General features: G+C 50.9%; 1 pseudogene; it reads right to left on the bottom strand.

The window, feature by feature from the left end:
- Window positions 1-4,561: 4,561 nt before the first annotated feature.
- LOC128070957 (testis-specific Y-encoded protein 1-like) lies at window positions 4,562-6,610 on the bottom strand (annotated as a pseudogene).
- Between the last annotated feature and the right edge of the window lie 8,204 nt (window positions 6,611-14,814).

The following is a 14,814-nucleotide window of genomic DNA, read 5'->3' on the forward strand; positions in this document are numbered from 1 at the left end:
TAGTTCCTCTAGACCTGAGGATGTGTGAGCAAAAGAGATGAGTAAATCTGCTCCCTTTCACAGCCGACATACAGTGGTGGTATGTTGGGGCATAGATAACCTTCATAGACACTCCTGTTCCAGAAAGGGGAGGGGAGATGGGAGTCAATAGTAGCAGTTGTGAAATCCCATGGGTTCTTGTGGGCAGTCCTTTGATTAGTATTTAAGGCCTGGAAACTTCCTCGGCTTCAGTCTCTGATTTTTTAACTCTACCCCCTGACGTGATGCCGTTGCGTGAAAGGTGGCTAGTATATGGTTACGTGAAACAGTCTCCCTAGCCTGCTTCCTGCTTGTAGAAGGTAGAAGTCCAGAGCTCCTATTTTGTACTATTGCTGGTCCTTGCAGTCCGAGCTGAACTTAAATATGTTATCTTAAAACCTTGGTGTGTCTCCTGATACTCTTACTGGTGTTCATGGCAAAGCACCCCACTCCAAAGCCACAATCACACATGTCTTCATAATAAGGCTTACTCTGTCTTGGTTTTCTGCTGAGATAGCTGAGGGATAACACCCTGAACCTTGGTAGAAGTCTTACTGTGTGACTGAAAGGATCTCGGAGTGACACCCCTAAACTCTTTGGAGGGTATTGGCCTGACTAAATAATGCCATGAGGCATCCCCTTCCAGCTTTCTGAGGCTTACCAAACAATTTTACAGTCACACTCACCTTTAGAACACCTTTGTTTATAAAAAATAATACGAAGAAGAACTGGCCTGTTGGTGGTGTAAAATGTTATATTTAGACCACCTAATCTCAATGCCCTGGATATGATCTTGCTTGAGAGTCATTAACTTTAACATCTTCTGTCGTCTTAAAAGACTGAAAAATTGCCAAATTTTTAGAAAAATTCCCTTCATGTTTTACTACAGGCAGCAAGAAGAGACCAGGAAGCACTTTTGGCTGTTTGGATGGAAATCCTCTTAGATAAGTCAATTAATTAAGTACAGTTTGTCCTCCCAGCACATTAGGTACATTTTCTAGTTTTCATAAACTGCAGGTGTAGTGGACTTTCCTCTTCACACTCCCCAGGCTCTTTCCTCCTGCCTCTCCTTTCTGCCAGGCATTCTAGCTGCACGACTGTGATTCCACTTAGAACGTGTTTGCTCAGTGAGATAACGGGGAGCGATTCCCTGGCTTCAGTGCTTCTGCTGGCCAGAGACTATGTACCTTTCCCTAAGAACTTCATGTTTTTGCTGTCCAACTTCTATCACCTGGCTAGGTCAGTTGCAATAGCTCATACTCTCAAGCGAACTGGCAGGGATTTCTGCCTGCAAATGTGCAGAAACATACATGTGTACACAGTAACATCGCTGAGAGGAAACTTGTCCATATGCAGAAGTACAAGCTTTCTTTTCCAGGAACATGAATTTTGATAAGCACTCAAATTTCTACGCACACATGTGCACAAACATACACGTGTACACAGTAACATCCCTGAGAGGAAACTTGTCCATATGCAGAAGTACAAGTTTTCTTCTCCAGGAACATGAATTTTGGCAAGCACTCAAATGTCCGCACGCACATGTGCACAAATGTATGGGTGAACACAGTAACATCACTGAGAGGAAACCTGTCCATATGCAGAAGTACAGTTTTCTTTTCCAGGAACATGAATTTTGGTAAGCACTCAAATTTCTGCGCGCACATGTGCACAACCCTATGTGTGTACACAGTAACATCGCTGAGAGGAAACCTGTCCATATGCCGAAGTACAAGCTTTCTTTTTCAGGAACGTGAATTTTGGTAAGCACCCACATGTCTTTGTCCTTGTTTTCTCACTTGCTCATCGATCATGTCATGTTACACTTCTACCTCTGTGCCTTATCCTCAAAGGTTCCAAAACCTTGGCATTTGCTATTGACAGGGACTGGCCTGCAGAGCAGCGGGCAGGGTTGGAAGTTCTTGGCATGAACAGCTGTATAACATGTGCCTGCCTTCTGCATTCTCCCATCACCTTGGACAGCTTCACAGTACCAGTCACGTTGGCCTGATCCATTGCCTGTGCATTCCTTCAGGGGACCAGAAAACAAGGACCTCTGAGCTCAGCTGACTTGAAGAACTGCTTTCTCGGTGTGCCCCTATCTAGGTCATTCCTTGTCAATGTTGTGCCCCTCTTGCTAGCCTACCACCCGTTACAGCCCCCAGCATTCTGAATGAGGCCCCCTGTTCTTCCTATCTGTGTAGCGTTCTGTGTGCACCATCTGCCTGTGCCCCCACGTGCTATCTCCACGTAGCAGGAAAAGGCCAGAAACGCCTGAGCCTCCAAAAGCCCCCAGAGACTGTGACAGGCCTGGGTCTGATGCAAGGTTGTGAAGAAGGTGCACATGGATACAGGGTCTCTTCCGATACCAAGAATGGAACTGGAGGCCATAAAAGTAAGGTGGCATCCCTACACATCTTCCTTTGTGTTTAACACTACCCATGCACATGGAGTCCCCCAACGGATGATGCCCTGGGAAACCTGCAGTTTCTGGGCCCAGAGCTAATGCCTCCGTTGGACAGAAAGCAGTGTTACTATCTGAAATGGACCAAGAGGGCTTGAACCACCCATGCCTCAGTGATTTGCTAAATGCCAAGGCTCTCTTTCAGTTGCTCTCATTAGGCCCAGGTCGGACTCCCTACAGTCATGCATCCCTGCTTCCCTACACAGCACCTGTTGCCAAGGCAGCCAGTGCCCGGTTGGGCCCAGGGACATCCAAGACGGTCACCTGGAAGGCAGCATCCCTCTGAGTGTCACCTGGGTGCAGATCCCCTACAACACAATCAGAGACTCTGCTTGAGCAAGACTACCAGAATCCTCCTTCAGGTGCAGACGTGCACCTTTGCCCTTCAGGCCCCCAAAGCCTGGGGCAAGACCCCAAAGAAAAGAAGGAATTCATGTCAGAACTTTCAGCGTGGACCATGGGGTATCTTTGGCAGGACCGCTACTGCCTAGAGTCTGGACCCTGAAAACCAGCAGGCCCTGAACTGTGCCAGGGGCTTCTCTGTCTCCCTCTCCTGGGGTCCCTTGGGACATGCAGTTTACCCACCGCCCTTGTCTTTTCTCTGTTCCCTCCCTCACAGGCATATCCCGGCATAGGGTCACACAGGTAAGCCCACTTGCGCTTTCCTCGCCTTTGGGCACTGCCAGGGAGGCAGGCTGGAAGTGCCTGGAGGCATGCCACGCTCACAGCATGTCTCTCCTAGGATGCCTGTGGTTTTGCAGATACAGCATACTCTAGCACATCTCATGTTTTGTGTCATACCGTGCCAGTGTGTGCCACCCTCAGGGAGGGCGTGTGCTGGCTGCTGGGCTGATCTGGGGCAGCACTGGCCCAGGACCTTCCCAGTTCTCCTTGTCACATGTGTGTGGAACAAGTCTCCAGTGCAGCAGGCAATCTGTGACTCTTTCTCCTTCAGCTCTCTGCCCATCTCGGCAGGACCTTAGCCTCACCATCCCGGGTCTTGCCATAGGCACGTCCATCATTTCCAGAGGCCAGCCCGTGGCCCCACACACTGAGGGCTCCACAGGCAGTGGTTTCAAAGCCCCACCCCACGTGATTTGCTCTGTGTGAATCCTTAGACCGTGAAACCCTTTTCCTGATCCAAACACACACAACAACACGGTAGAACTGATGAGCATGTTTTGTATCTGGTCTAATTGCAGATATCTGGAGCCACAGTCTGGAGTTATCACTGGCCATCCTTTCCTCGTTCCCATCCTGGGCAGGGTCAATGCAGAGATACGGCGACTGACCACCTTCAGCCTGGTCGCCTCATGATTCCTCTTCTGGTTGCTCAGCACCTCCTCTCCTGCCGCCTTCATCTCTGCCTCTGCCCTGGGCTGGACACACACACACACACACAGGCAGCACAAATAAGCACGTGTGTATACACACACACGCTCAGCACGGGGACACAAATGCAAATAACGAACATAGGTGTTTCAGGAGGTGAAGGCGACCGAGGCCAGCAATGGCGGAGATGGCGACAGTAGGCACCATGTCCTGCCCTTGGGGCTCCCTGTTCACCTTCTCCACGAATTCTTCCGTATTTTCCCAAGGCAGCCTGAAGCCGCTTCCAGCGCAGCATGTGTGGTGGTGCTGAGCCACCAAGTGGTGGATGTGGAATTTCACAGAAGATCCCAAAGTCAGCACACAGGTGCACTGGGACCCCGGAGAGGACGCCCTTGCAATTTTAGGCCTTCCCAGGGTAAGGGGCGGGAGTGTAAGGCACAGGCAATCTCAAACTCAGTGAGCAACAGGAGGCCAGGAGATGGAAGGACCCATGGAAGGATGATTCTGACAAAGGAACTTAATTCACCCTGCCTCTAATAGTATCACCTAGCACTCTCAACTCTGCAACCACAACTGATTTGAGGGGACTTGCTTCACTCACAGACACACTGAATCCCCAAGCCCCCAGTCTCAGCAGGCCACTTGCTACATGCGTGGCCCAAATTCAGACTCCGCAGCCAGCGTGCATGAGACTGAGCAAGCCCATTTGGGAAAGGACAATGTCCCGGCTAGCACAAGGCTGTCCCTTCATGGCCCACCTCCAGACCCCTTCACCACACGTGTTTCTGTCATGGAAAAATCTTCTCTCCTGGGGTAGTCCTTCAGGAGATCATCCCACTGGTCTTCGCTGATAATCTGCTGGCAACACTTTGCTGCTGAGCAAGCTTATCCCTGGGCTGACCAGGATCTGAACCCTCACACGAGCAGCCAAGAACTCCAACAACAATCATCAACTGTATGCAGGACCAAAACAATACCACCTCAGCAATCCTGTTTGATTCTGGGCAGTTGTGGCCTGACAACCAGTTGAGAAAGTTAAGGCTCCTGGTGTCCAGCCTGCAGCTGGTGCTCCCTGTTCAAAGTCCCAGAACCAACGGACTGGAGTGGAACGATGTCCCCTATACCCTGCAGGAAGAGAGGGGAGATGGGTGTGGATCCCAGAGGTGGATCATCCACACCCCTGCACACCCACAATCATCATTCCCGGACTCACGTGTTACCAGTGATGTCAAGGTAATACTCCTTTATGATCACTCTTTTCAAGAAATAGGGGTGGTCTCGAAAGGAAAAGATCAGCTTGCTGCATGACCGTGGACGGCTCGCACCTGTACCTGCTAGGACAGGGAGGAGGGAAAAGGTGCAAGCTTCTAGGGTCCTCAGCTTGCCTCCCAGGCAGGCATTAACAGCTTCCACGAAGCCTCTCCAAACTCTCACAGTGTAGGACATGGATAACATGATCCTCCCACACCCCACCAAGTCCCATGCCCACCTGTCCTCAGTCTCCCTCACTGACATTCAAGTCGATCATGTAGCTGAGAAAGTCTTTATCTTGGTCGCTGATCATGACAGGAACTTGAGGGTGGTTCATAATCTGCTTGAGGTCAAGGAGCCATTTACGCCACATGCTGGGCCCAGAAGAGCCAGGCGCATCAGCCCTAGTCTGGGGTGGAAGAAGGACACGGGAAGAGGCATCTTCAAGGATGCTGGGCACTTCTGCTTACCCAGCCACTACTGATGAGCTCAGGCCCTGCCATACCATCAGACAAGCTCATGGCTCTGTGTTCCTGGTGGTGTTCTGTATCTGAGGTGGTCTGCATTCCCCAGGCAGGGGCTGTTTCTGATAGCTATTATTTCCCAGACCTGTGTATGCTGGGTAGTGGCATGTCACTGCCTACATGGTAGGACTAACAATCGTTGTGACAAACCATGTCTGAAAGCAAAGGGGTTGGGGTTGGCTAGTGTATGTCTACATATGTTCTGTGGGTTTGTGTGTGTGTGCGTGTGTGTGTGTGACTCCCATATCTCAGTTATTTAAGGAATCATTCACCTTGACAACAATAACTGTCAGCTAAGGCGGCTCTGGTGTACTGTCTCTGGTCATTTCTGACTTAGAGGCTGTTCCTCCTCAGATGCAGGCCTGAAGTAGACACACAGGGTCATGGCTGCGACACTTACAGGTGTGGCCCTGCCCGGACTCTACTCAGCTGTGCCTTTGGAGCCTGCCAATTGCCCAGTACCACACTTCCTTCAGGGTCCACCATCCTGCCCCCTCGCCTCCACCCCTCCTCCTGCTCCTGCCTCTGCACCTCCCCCTCCTCCTGAGCAGCGGACCACAAGGAGTAGCAGGAAGGATACCACGTTGGCCCAGAAGCCAGGGATGCCCTGGATGATGGCACTCTTCTGAGCCAAGTCCCGCTTCCTCCTCTCATGGCTCTTGCACATGAACCAAACGTAGGCCCTGTAGGTTTTCTCAGGCTCAGAGCTCAGTTCCACTTGCAGGGTCGCCAGTGCCTGCATCACATCTAGTGCCGGGAGCTCACTCGGGCCTCCAGGCCTTTCCTGGCACTGCTCCTCCACCGTCTTCTCCTCCAGCTCCAGGGAGGACCCCTGTCGCTGTTACTCATGCGGCACAACCTCCACATCCTCAATGATGTCCTCTGGAAGCAGCTGGAAACCCCGTCTGATCCCTGCCACGACTCCATCCACCTGGGCCTCGCCGTCCTCTCTTGCCTCCACTCTGAAGAGGGTGGCATCTTTGCCTGGCGTGGCCACTGGTGGCTGCAACGTCCCAGCCATGCGCAGCATCACCAGGACAGGCCACGGGGCCCCATCCCCCTGAGCACCTAAGGAGCTCACAGCTAAGGAGGTCTGGGGTCCCAGGACGCTCCTGCATTCCTCTCATGCTCCTCTTGGCTCTGGCCATGACCCCAGCCTGGGTCAGACGCTAAGGGACAGGACATAATAGCACCACAGCAAGTGGTGAGCAATGGCGGCCCAGGGTGCAGTAATCCTGTGGGGCCCACTAGCGTTTTTGCTGTGGGGAGTGTGGGGCATGCTTCAGAGGCTATGGCTCGCGTGTGTGTGTGGGGGCCGGGGGGGTGGGTGGCCTGAACTATAGAAACGGACGGTGGGAGCCCAGGACAGGGTGAACGGGCCCTGGGACATCAGCCATACAGGCGGGGCCCTAGGCTGTGAGCCACGCACAGGCAGCTGACCCAAATCTAGATCAGTGGCCGAGAGGGTGGTGGACAGCACACGATGGACACGCCCCTAGACCGGATGGCATCTTCCGTGGTTCCTGGGATCCAGCTCCACTACGTGGCCAGACTCTGATCCAGAGAGCTAGCAGGTTTTGCATCTGCCGCTACCTCAGGCACTGTCATTGATCTGGTTCTGGAAATTCCAGCCACGGATTCCTGATCCACAATCCAAACAGCACACTCCTGTGTCCCACAGGACCTTCAATATCTGGGAGCTCTCCCTGAGTATCCAGAGGATACACAGGGGTGCCAAGTGGCTGGATACTTTTCTCCATGGGACAGACAGACTGTTGCTGGCCGGATGCTAGGGGAGTAGGGAGAAACCCCACCGTTTGCCACGTTGATCTCCATTGTTCAGGGACACCAGGACCCTAGGGTATAGAGCTCTCTCTTTGTCTCTTTGTCTCTGCTTTGGCATAGCACTGTTTGGAGCAATCCTCCCTTGTGTGTTCCAGGGCTGGTGTCTGTGTGTCTCCTTCTCTTTAAGTGGTGCTGTTGCCATTTGCCACTCTATGGACACCAGCGCTTATAGGAGAAGCTTATCCTTGGAGTGAAGGCAAGCCCTTCTCCTCCTGAGTGAGTTGCACCGACGGGAGATCAGTTATTTTTTCCACAGGTTTCGAGAGTGCTTTCTCCATCTTGAAAGCCAACAGTGGGCAGTCCCTGCTGAACCGCAGAAGGGGTCGGGTAACCCTCCCTCCCTCACTGGACAGACATGAACCTGCACAGGCCTGAGGTGGCTTGGCCACACTTTTCACAGAGGGAGAAATGGGGCATGCTCTGCTGGCATGAGGAAGCTCCCTGAACCTTGTTCAAATTCCTGCCAGTGAGTCGCTAAGGACAACTCCCTGTTAAGTTCCGTGACTCACTGGTGCGGGAGACATGTACGTCTGCCCATTTACCCTATCGAGGCCCTTTCAGGTGGTTCTGTTCTCCATCTGAGAACACGTACCAGCCTGCCCAGTTACCCAATCCTGTGGGGCTGGGGGCAGCAACAGGAACAATCTAAGCCATCCATCGTATAGTCGTGACCCCCTATATATGCTTTCTGCAAAGAGTACAAAGAGTGATGTTTCAGACTGGAAGACTATGCAGGTAGCAAGTGCCTATGCTGCGGTGCTGGTCCATTTCTGAAACCTCACATAAACGGCAAGTGTTGCTCATGCTCACGGTACGGTCAGGGAAAGAATTCCCAGTGTTCGAGAAGGATGGAAAGGCCTTTGTAGCTGCATGTCCAAAGGGCTGTGGGGTCACCCGCTGTGGCTTCTGTGTCTGGCATTGCAGCCTGTTCTGTGTCTTGGCTCCTCTGCACTCTCCCTGGTGGCCCCCAGTCAATTTCTTCCTGCCTCTCCTTTCTGCCAGGCTTCCTGGGTGCACCACTGTGATTCCACTTAGAAACTGCTCACTCAGTGAGATAACAGGCATTGGTACCCTGGCTCCAGTGCGTCTCATGGCCTGAGTATGTACCTTTCCCTATGGCTTTCATGTTTTCGCTATCCAACTTCCATCACCTGGCTGGGTCAGTTCCGACACTTCATATTCACAAGCGTACTGTCAGGCAATTTTGTGCGCACACATGCACACACATGCGTGTGTACACACTAATATCCCTGACAGGAAACTTGCAGATATGCAGAAGTACAAGCTTTCTTCTCCAGGAACATGAGTTTTGGTAACCACCCGAGTTTCTCTGTCCTGGTTATTTTCTTTCACATGCTCATCGATCATGTCAGGTTGCACTTCTAACTCTGTGATTTAGCCTCAAAGGCTACAAAATTTTGGCATTTTTCTCCTGACAGGGACCGATCTGCAGAGAATTGGGCAGGTTGGAAACGCTCGCCCTGGACAGCTGAGTGACAGGCACCTGCGTTCTGCATTCTCCCATCACCTTGGACAGCTTCCCAGTACCAGTCAGGCTATTCTGATCCATTGTCTGTGCAATCCTTCAGGGCACCAGAAAACAAGGACGTCTGGGCTCAGCTGACTTGGAGAACTGTCTTCTTGGTGTGCACCTATCTAGGTCATTCCTGGTCAAATCCGTGTCCCTTTTGCTAGCCTACCACCCCTTAGGGCCCACAACATTCTGAGTGAGGCCCCCTGTTCTTTCTATCTGTGTAGCTTTCGATGTGCACCTGTCTACCTGTGCTTCCAAGTGCTATCTCCCTTTAGCAGGAAGAGGCCAAAGAGATGTCCGAGCCTCCAAGGGCCCCCAGGGACTGTGATGGGCCTGTGTGTGATCCAGTGCTGTGAGGATCCGTGTGTATGTTTGGCACAACCAATACAAATATTGTAAAGTAAAATAAATAAAAAATATAAGAATTAAAAAGAAAAAACCAAATTCTTCCCTTAGATGAAGATTGTTTACAACCCAGTGTGTGTCCATTGGCTGGACATGGTCCTTGGAATTTCGCTGATGGGTTTGGACCCTAAACTTCAAAATGATGGCAGAAGGTAGAAAGACATTTAGACGTTGTTCTGCGAAAGCAAGGAGAAAGGCACTACTGCCAAAAAGATGACTAAGAGGGAACAATAATAGTCTTCTATCATTGGAAAAATATAATGGTCCCAGGGAGAGTATTTAGATAATATAAAAAGGATCCTTGGGAAGGAAAATTCAGACTCTCAGGAACATTTTCTACATCAGGACTTGTGAAATAGTGTTCCAAAAAAAGAGGCAGAAACTGTCTTCACTGAAACATGGAAAGTCACCTGAAAATTGAACATGATAAGAACTCCAGCTGGGCATCGCCAATCTACTTCTTAAAGAGGAGTTTGCCAAGATGTAGATTTAAGAAATATCTTGAACTGTAGGCCAAGAGCGAACAAGCTATTGCTGCAGGGAAAACATAGATACGTCTCATTAAGTATAATGGTAAGTAATGTAAGCTAGACACAGGGATGCATACTGTATGATTCCGTTCATGTAAAGGTCCAAAAGAGACCGAACTAATCTATGCGTTGAAAGTCAGATATCCTAGTTATCTTTGGAGTGCGGTGATTGGGAGAGACACAAGAGAGTTTTCAGGGTTGCCGGTGATGTTCTGTTTCTTGATTTGGATGCTAATTACGTGGATGTGTTTAGTTGGTGAGTATCCATGGAACTGTACACTCCTGACTTATGTATTTTTCCATATGTATATTGATAACAAAAAGTTATAAAGCTTTTAAAAATATAAATACATAACCATGTATTGAGGAAGGAGCACATAGATAAAGGGCCACTTCTGATACAAGGCGTGCAACCTGAGGCCATAAAGATAAGGTGGCATTTCCACACGTAGTCCCTTGTGTTTATGACTACCCTGACCCACGGAATCCCCCAACAGATGATGACCTGGGAAACCTGCCCTTACTGGGCCCACAGATCAAGCCTCCCTTGGGCAGATAGCAGTTTTTCTATCTCAAAAACAACAAGAGGGCTTGATTCCACCCACCCTCACTGATTTGCTAAATGTGAATACTCTCTTTCAGTTGGTCTCATTAGGCCCAGGTAGGACTCCTTACAGTCAGGCATCCCTGCTTACCTACAGAGCCCATGTGCCTAGGAAGCCAGTCCTCGGTTGGGCACAGGGATATCGAAGACGGTCAGCCAGGACGCAGCTTCCCTCTGAGTTTCCGATGGTGCAAATCCCCTCTGAAAACACCAGACAGCCTGCTCCAGCAAGACTGCTAGAATCCTCTCTCAGGTGCAGACACACACCTTTGCCCCTCAGGCCCCAAAAGCCACAGGCAAGGCCCAGATGACAGAAGGAATTTACGTCAGGGCTTCCAGCATGAGCCATGGGGTATCTTGGGCAGGACTTTCCCTAGACCCTGAAAACCAGCAGGCCCTGAACTGCCCCCAGGGGCTTCCCTGTCTCCCGCTCTCCTGAGGTCCCTTGGGACATGCAATGAGCCCACCATCCTTGCTTCCTCCCTGTTCCCTCCCTCATAGGCACACCCCGGCAGAGGAACACACGCGTACACCAACACCTGCACTTTCTTCGCCTTTCTGCACTACCAGGAGACTGGAAGTGCCTGGAGGCATGCCACGCTCACACCTTGTCTCTCTTAGGATGCCTGTGGTTTTGCACGGACAACCTACCTTATTAGCATGTCTTGCATTTTCTGTCGCATCGTGCCAGTGTGTGCCACCCTCATGGAGAGAGCGTGCTGGCTGATGGGCTGATCCTGGGCAGCCCTGGTCCAGGACTTTCCCGGGTCTCCTTTTTATGTGTGTGGAACAAGTCTCCAGTGCAGCAGGCAATCTGTGTCTCTTTCTCCTTCAGGTCTCTTCCTTCTCAGCAAGACCTTAGCCTCCTCAACCATCCCAGGTCCTCTGTATCCGCATCCACCATTTCCGCATGCTGGCTCATGTCCGCACAGACTGTGGGCTCCACAGGCGGTGGTTTGAAATCCCCACACCACTTGATTTGCCCTGGGTGAATCCAGAGACCATGCACCCGCTCTTCCTGGTCCAAACACATACTACAACACGGGAGAAATGGTGAGCGTGTTTCTGTATTTCCTCTAATTCCAGATGTCTGGAGCCAAGTTCCTGTGTTACTACTGGCCATCCTTTCCTCATTCCCATCCTGGACAGGGTCACTGCGGAGATACAGTGAGCAACCACCCTCAGACTTGTGATGCCTTGTGTCTCCTCTTCTGGTTGCTTGGCATCTCCTGTCTTGTTGCCTTCATCTCTGCTTTTTCCCTGGACCAGACACACACACACACACACACATACACACATAAACACAGGCAACACAAGCATACACGTGTATACAATTACAGGCTTGATACAGAGACACAAACGTGTACAGGGAACACAGGTGTTTCAGGAGCTGAAGGCACCATGTCCAGCACTGTTGGAGATGGCGTCAGTAGGCACCATGTCCTGCCCTTGGAGCTCCCTGTCCACCTCCTCCCTGAGCACTTCCGTATTTTCCGAAGGCAGCCTGAAGCAGCTTCCAGCGCAGCATGTGTGGCTGTGGAGAGACGCCGATTGGTGGATGTGTAAATTCACAGAAGATCCCAAGGTCAGCACACAGGTGCCCTGGGACACCGGACAGGACGCCCTTTCAATGATAGGCTTTCCCAGGGTAAGGGGTGGGAGTGTAAGGCACAGGCATTCTTAAACTCATTGACTAACAGGAGGCTGGGGGATGGCTTGACACATGGAAAGAAGATTCTGACAAAGATACTTAATTCATCCTGTTTCTAGTAGTATCACCTGGACTCCCGCACTGAGGAAGACTTGCTTCACTTGGACACACCGAGTTCCAAAGCCCCCAGTCTCAGCAGGTCATGTGCTACATGCAGGACCCAAAGCCTGGCTCTGCAGCCAGCTTGCATGAGCCTGAGCATCCCCATTTGGAAAAGGACAGTGTCCTGGCCACGACACGGCTGTCCCTTCAGGGTCCGCCTCCAGACACCCTCCCCGCATGTGTCTCTGTCAGTTACCGCTCGGAGCAGAACTTTCCTTCCTCGGGTAATACGTCACAGGATTGTCCCACATGTCTTGACCAATGATCTGCTGGCAACACAAGCAAGGTCAGCCCAGGGCTGACCAGGCCCAAACACTCTCGTGAGCATCCAAGAACTCCAACATCAGTCATCAACTGTATGCAGGCCCAAAGCAACTCCACCTCAGCAATCCTGTTCGATCCTGGGCAGTTGTGGCCTGACAACCAGTTGAGAAATTTAAGACTCCTGATATACAGCCTGCAGCTGGGTGCTCCTCATTCAAAGTCCAAGAACCAGTGGAGTGGCGTGGAATAACGCGCCCTATACCCTGCAGAAAGACAGGGAACACAGGGGTGGATTCCGCAGGTGGATCATCCATCCCCTAACACACCTACACCTCCATGAAGCCATGTCTTACCAGTGATGTCAAGGTAATACTCCTTAATGATCACCATGTTCCAGAAGTAGGCGTTGTCCCCAAAGGAAATGATCACCTTGCCGTTGGACCTTGGATGGCTCTGCACCTGCACCTTCTAGGACAGGGATGAGGGTAAAGGTACAAGCTTCTAGGTGCCTCAGCTTGCCTCCCAGGCAGGCATTAACAGTTTCCACAAAACCTCTGCACATTCTCACATCACATGAACATAGATAACATGATCCCCCCAACTCCCCACCAAGTCCCGTACACGCATGCCCTCATTCTCCCTCACTGACCTTCACGTCAATCTTGTAGTTAAGAAAGTCTTTATCTTGGTCGCTGATCATGACAGAAACGTGAGCGTGGTTCATAATCTGCTTGAGGTCAAGGAGCCATGCAGGCCACATGCTGGGCCAGAAGAGCCAATAGCAACAGCCCTAGTCTTGAGTGGAAGAAGCACACTGGAATAGGAATTTCCAAGGATGCTGGGTACTTCCACTTGCCCAGCCACCACTCATATCCTCAGGCCCTGCCGTGCCATCAGACCCACTCCTGGCTCTGGGTTCCTTGTGGTGTTCTGCATCTGAGGTGGTCTGCATCCCCCAAGCAGGGGTTGTTTCTGACTGCTACGCTCCTCCTCCTGACTTGTGTGTGCTGGGTAGTGTAATGTCACTGCTTATCGTGTCAGGATTTGCAGTCCCTGTTGCACACTGTGTCTTCAGGCAAGGGGGTGGTGTGCATGTGTATGTGTGAGTGTGTGTGTGTGTGTATGTGTGTGTGTGTCTTCAGCAAGAAGGCCCTCGGTCTCTGACCTGCTCCCTGTCTTCACAGCAGATGGCAGGCGTGTGTCTGAATCCGGCTGGCACTCAGAGCAGATGAGAATAGCAGCCCCTTCCAGCTCCTCTTTGCTTGTGGACCACCTCGTGCCTTTGCATTGCACTAGTGACAGCAACTCCAGGGGCTCTGACTGACGGGCATGGGTCTTGGACTCCCGCTCTCTCAGCTCTTTCCCGGGATCATCCACATTTACAACAATAACTGTCTCTGGTGGCTGCTCTGGTGTACTGTCTCTCGTCATTCCTGACCTAGAGGCCTCAGGTGCTGATCCTCCTCAGATGCAGGCCTGAGGGAGACACCCAAAGTCATGGCTGTGTCACTTACAGCTGTGGCCCTAAGGGACTCTTCTCAGCTGTGCCTTTGGAGCCTGCCTCTGCCTCGGACCACACTTCATTCAGGGGTCTCCCACGCCTCCCCTGTTCCCTTGCCCTGTGGCCTCACCTGTTTTAGCAGGATCTTCAGCACAATCATCTTGAAGGTGCCTTTGCCATTCTTTAATTTGGCTATAAAGCTCACAACTTTTAGCGGCACAGTAATGCAATTTTTCTAACGTGCACTGTTAGAGTTTGATGAGCTCTTGTTGAGTTTCTTGGTTTCAGTTAGAAAGCCCTGCATTACTCTGAGGGCTCTAGAAGCTTCTGAAACAAAGGAAAGACTACAAGTATTCCAGACTAATTGGATGATGATATAGATTTCTAAATACTTAACAGATTCTGCTTCCCCGCCACCTAAAAATTTGCCCCCAACTCCTGAAGAGCTTCATGATTTTATTGCGGGAATCTGGTAGAATTGAGATTTCTCAGTGCTTCGTAATTTCATCAGTAAGCTTTTCTGAGGTGAAAAACACATTGGAGTTAGTTTTTAAGTTAGCCCTAGACATAGCAATCAGGGAAAAAGGAAATTAGAGGAATACAGATTGGAAGAAAAGAAAAAAAAAATACTGTTAGAAGATGCCATGACCCTCTACACAGAGAACAATAAGGATGTCAGCAGAAAATTACTTGAACTAGTCAATGAATAGAGTATAGCTGCAGGAGACA

Source organism: Budorcas taxicolor, chromosome Y (assembly GCF_023091745.1).
Source record: "Budorcas taxicolor isolate Tak-1 chromosome Y, Takin1.1, whole genome shotgun sequence".
Lineage (NCBI taxonomy): Eukaryota > Metazoa > Chordata > Mammalia > Artiodactyla > Bovidae > Budorcas > Budorcas taxicolor.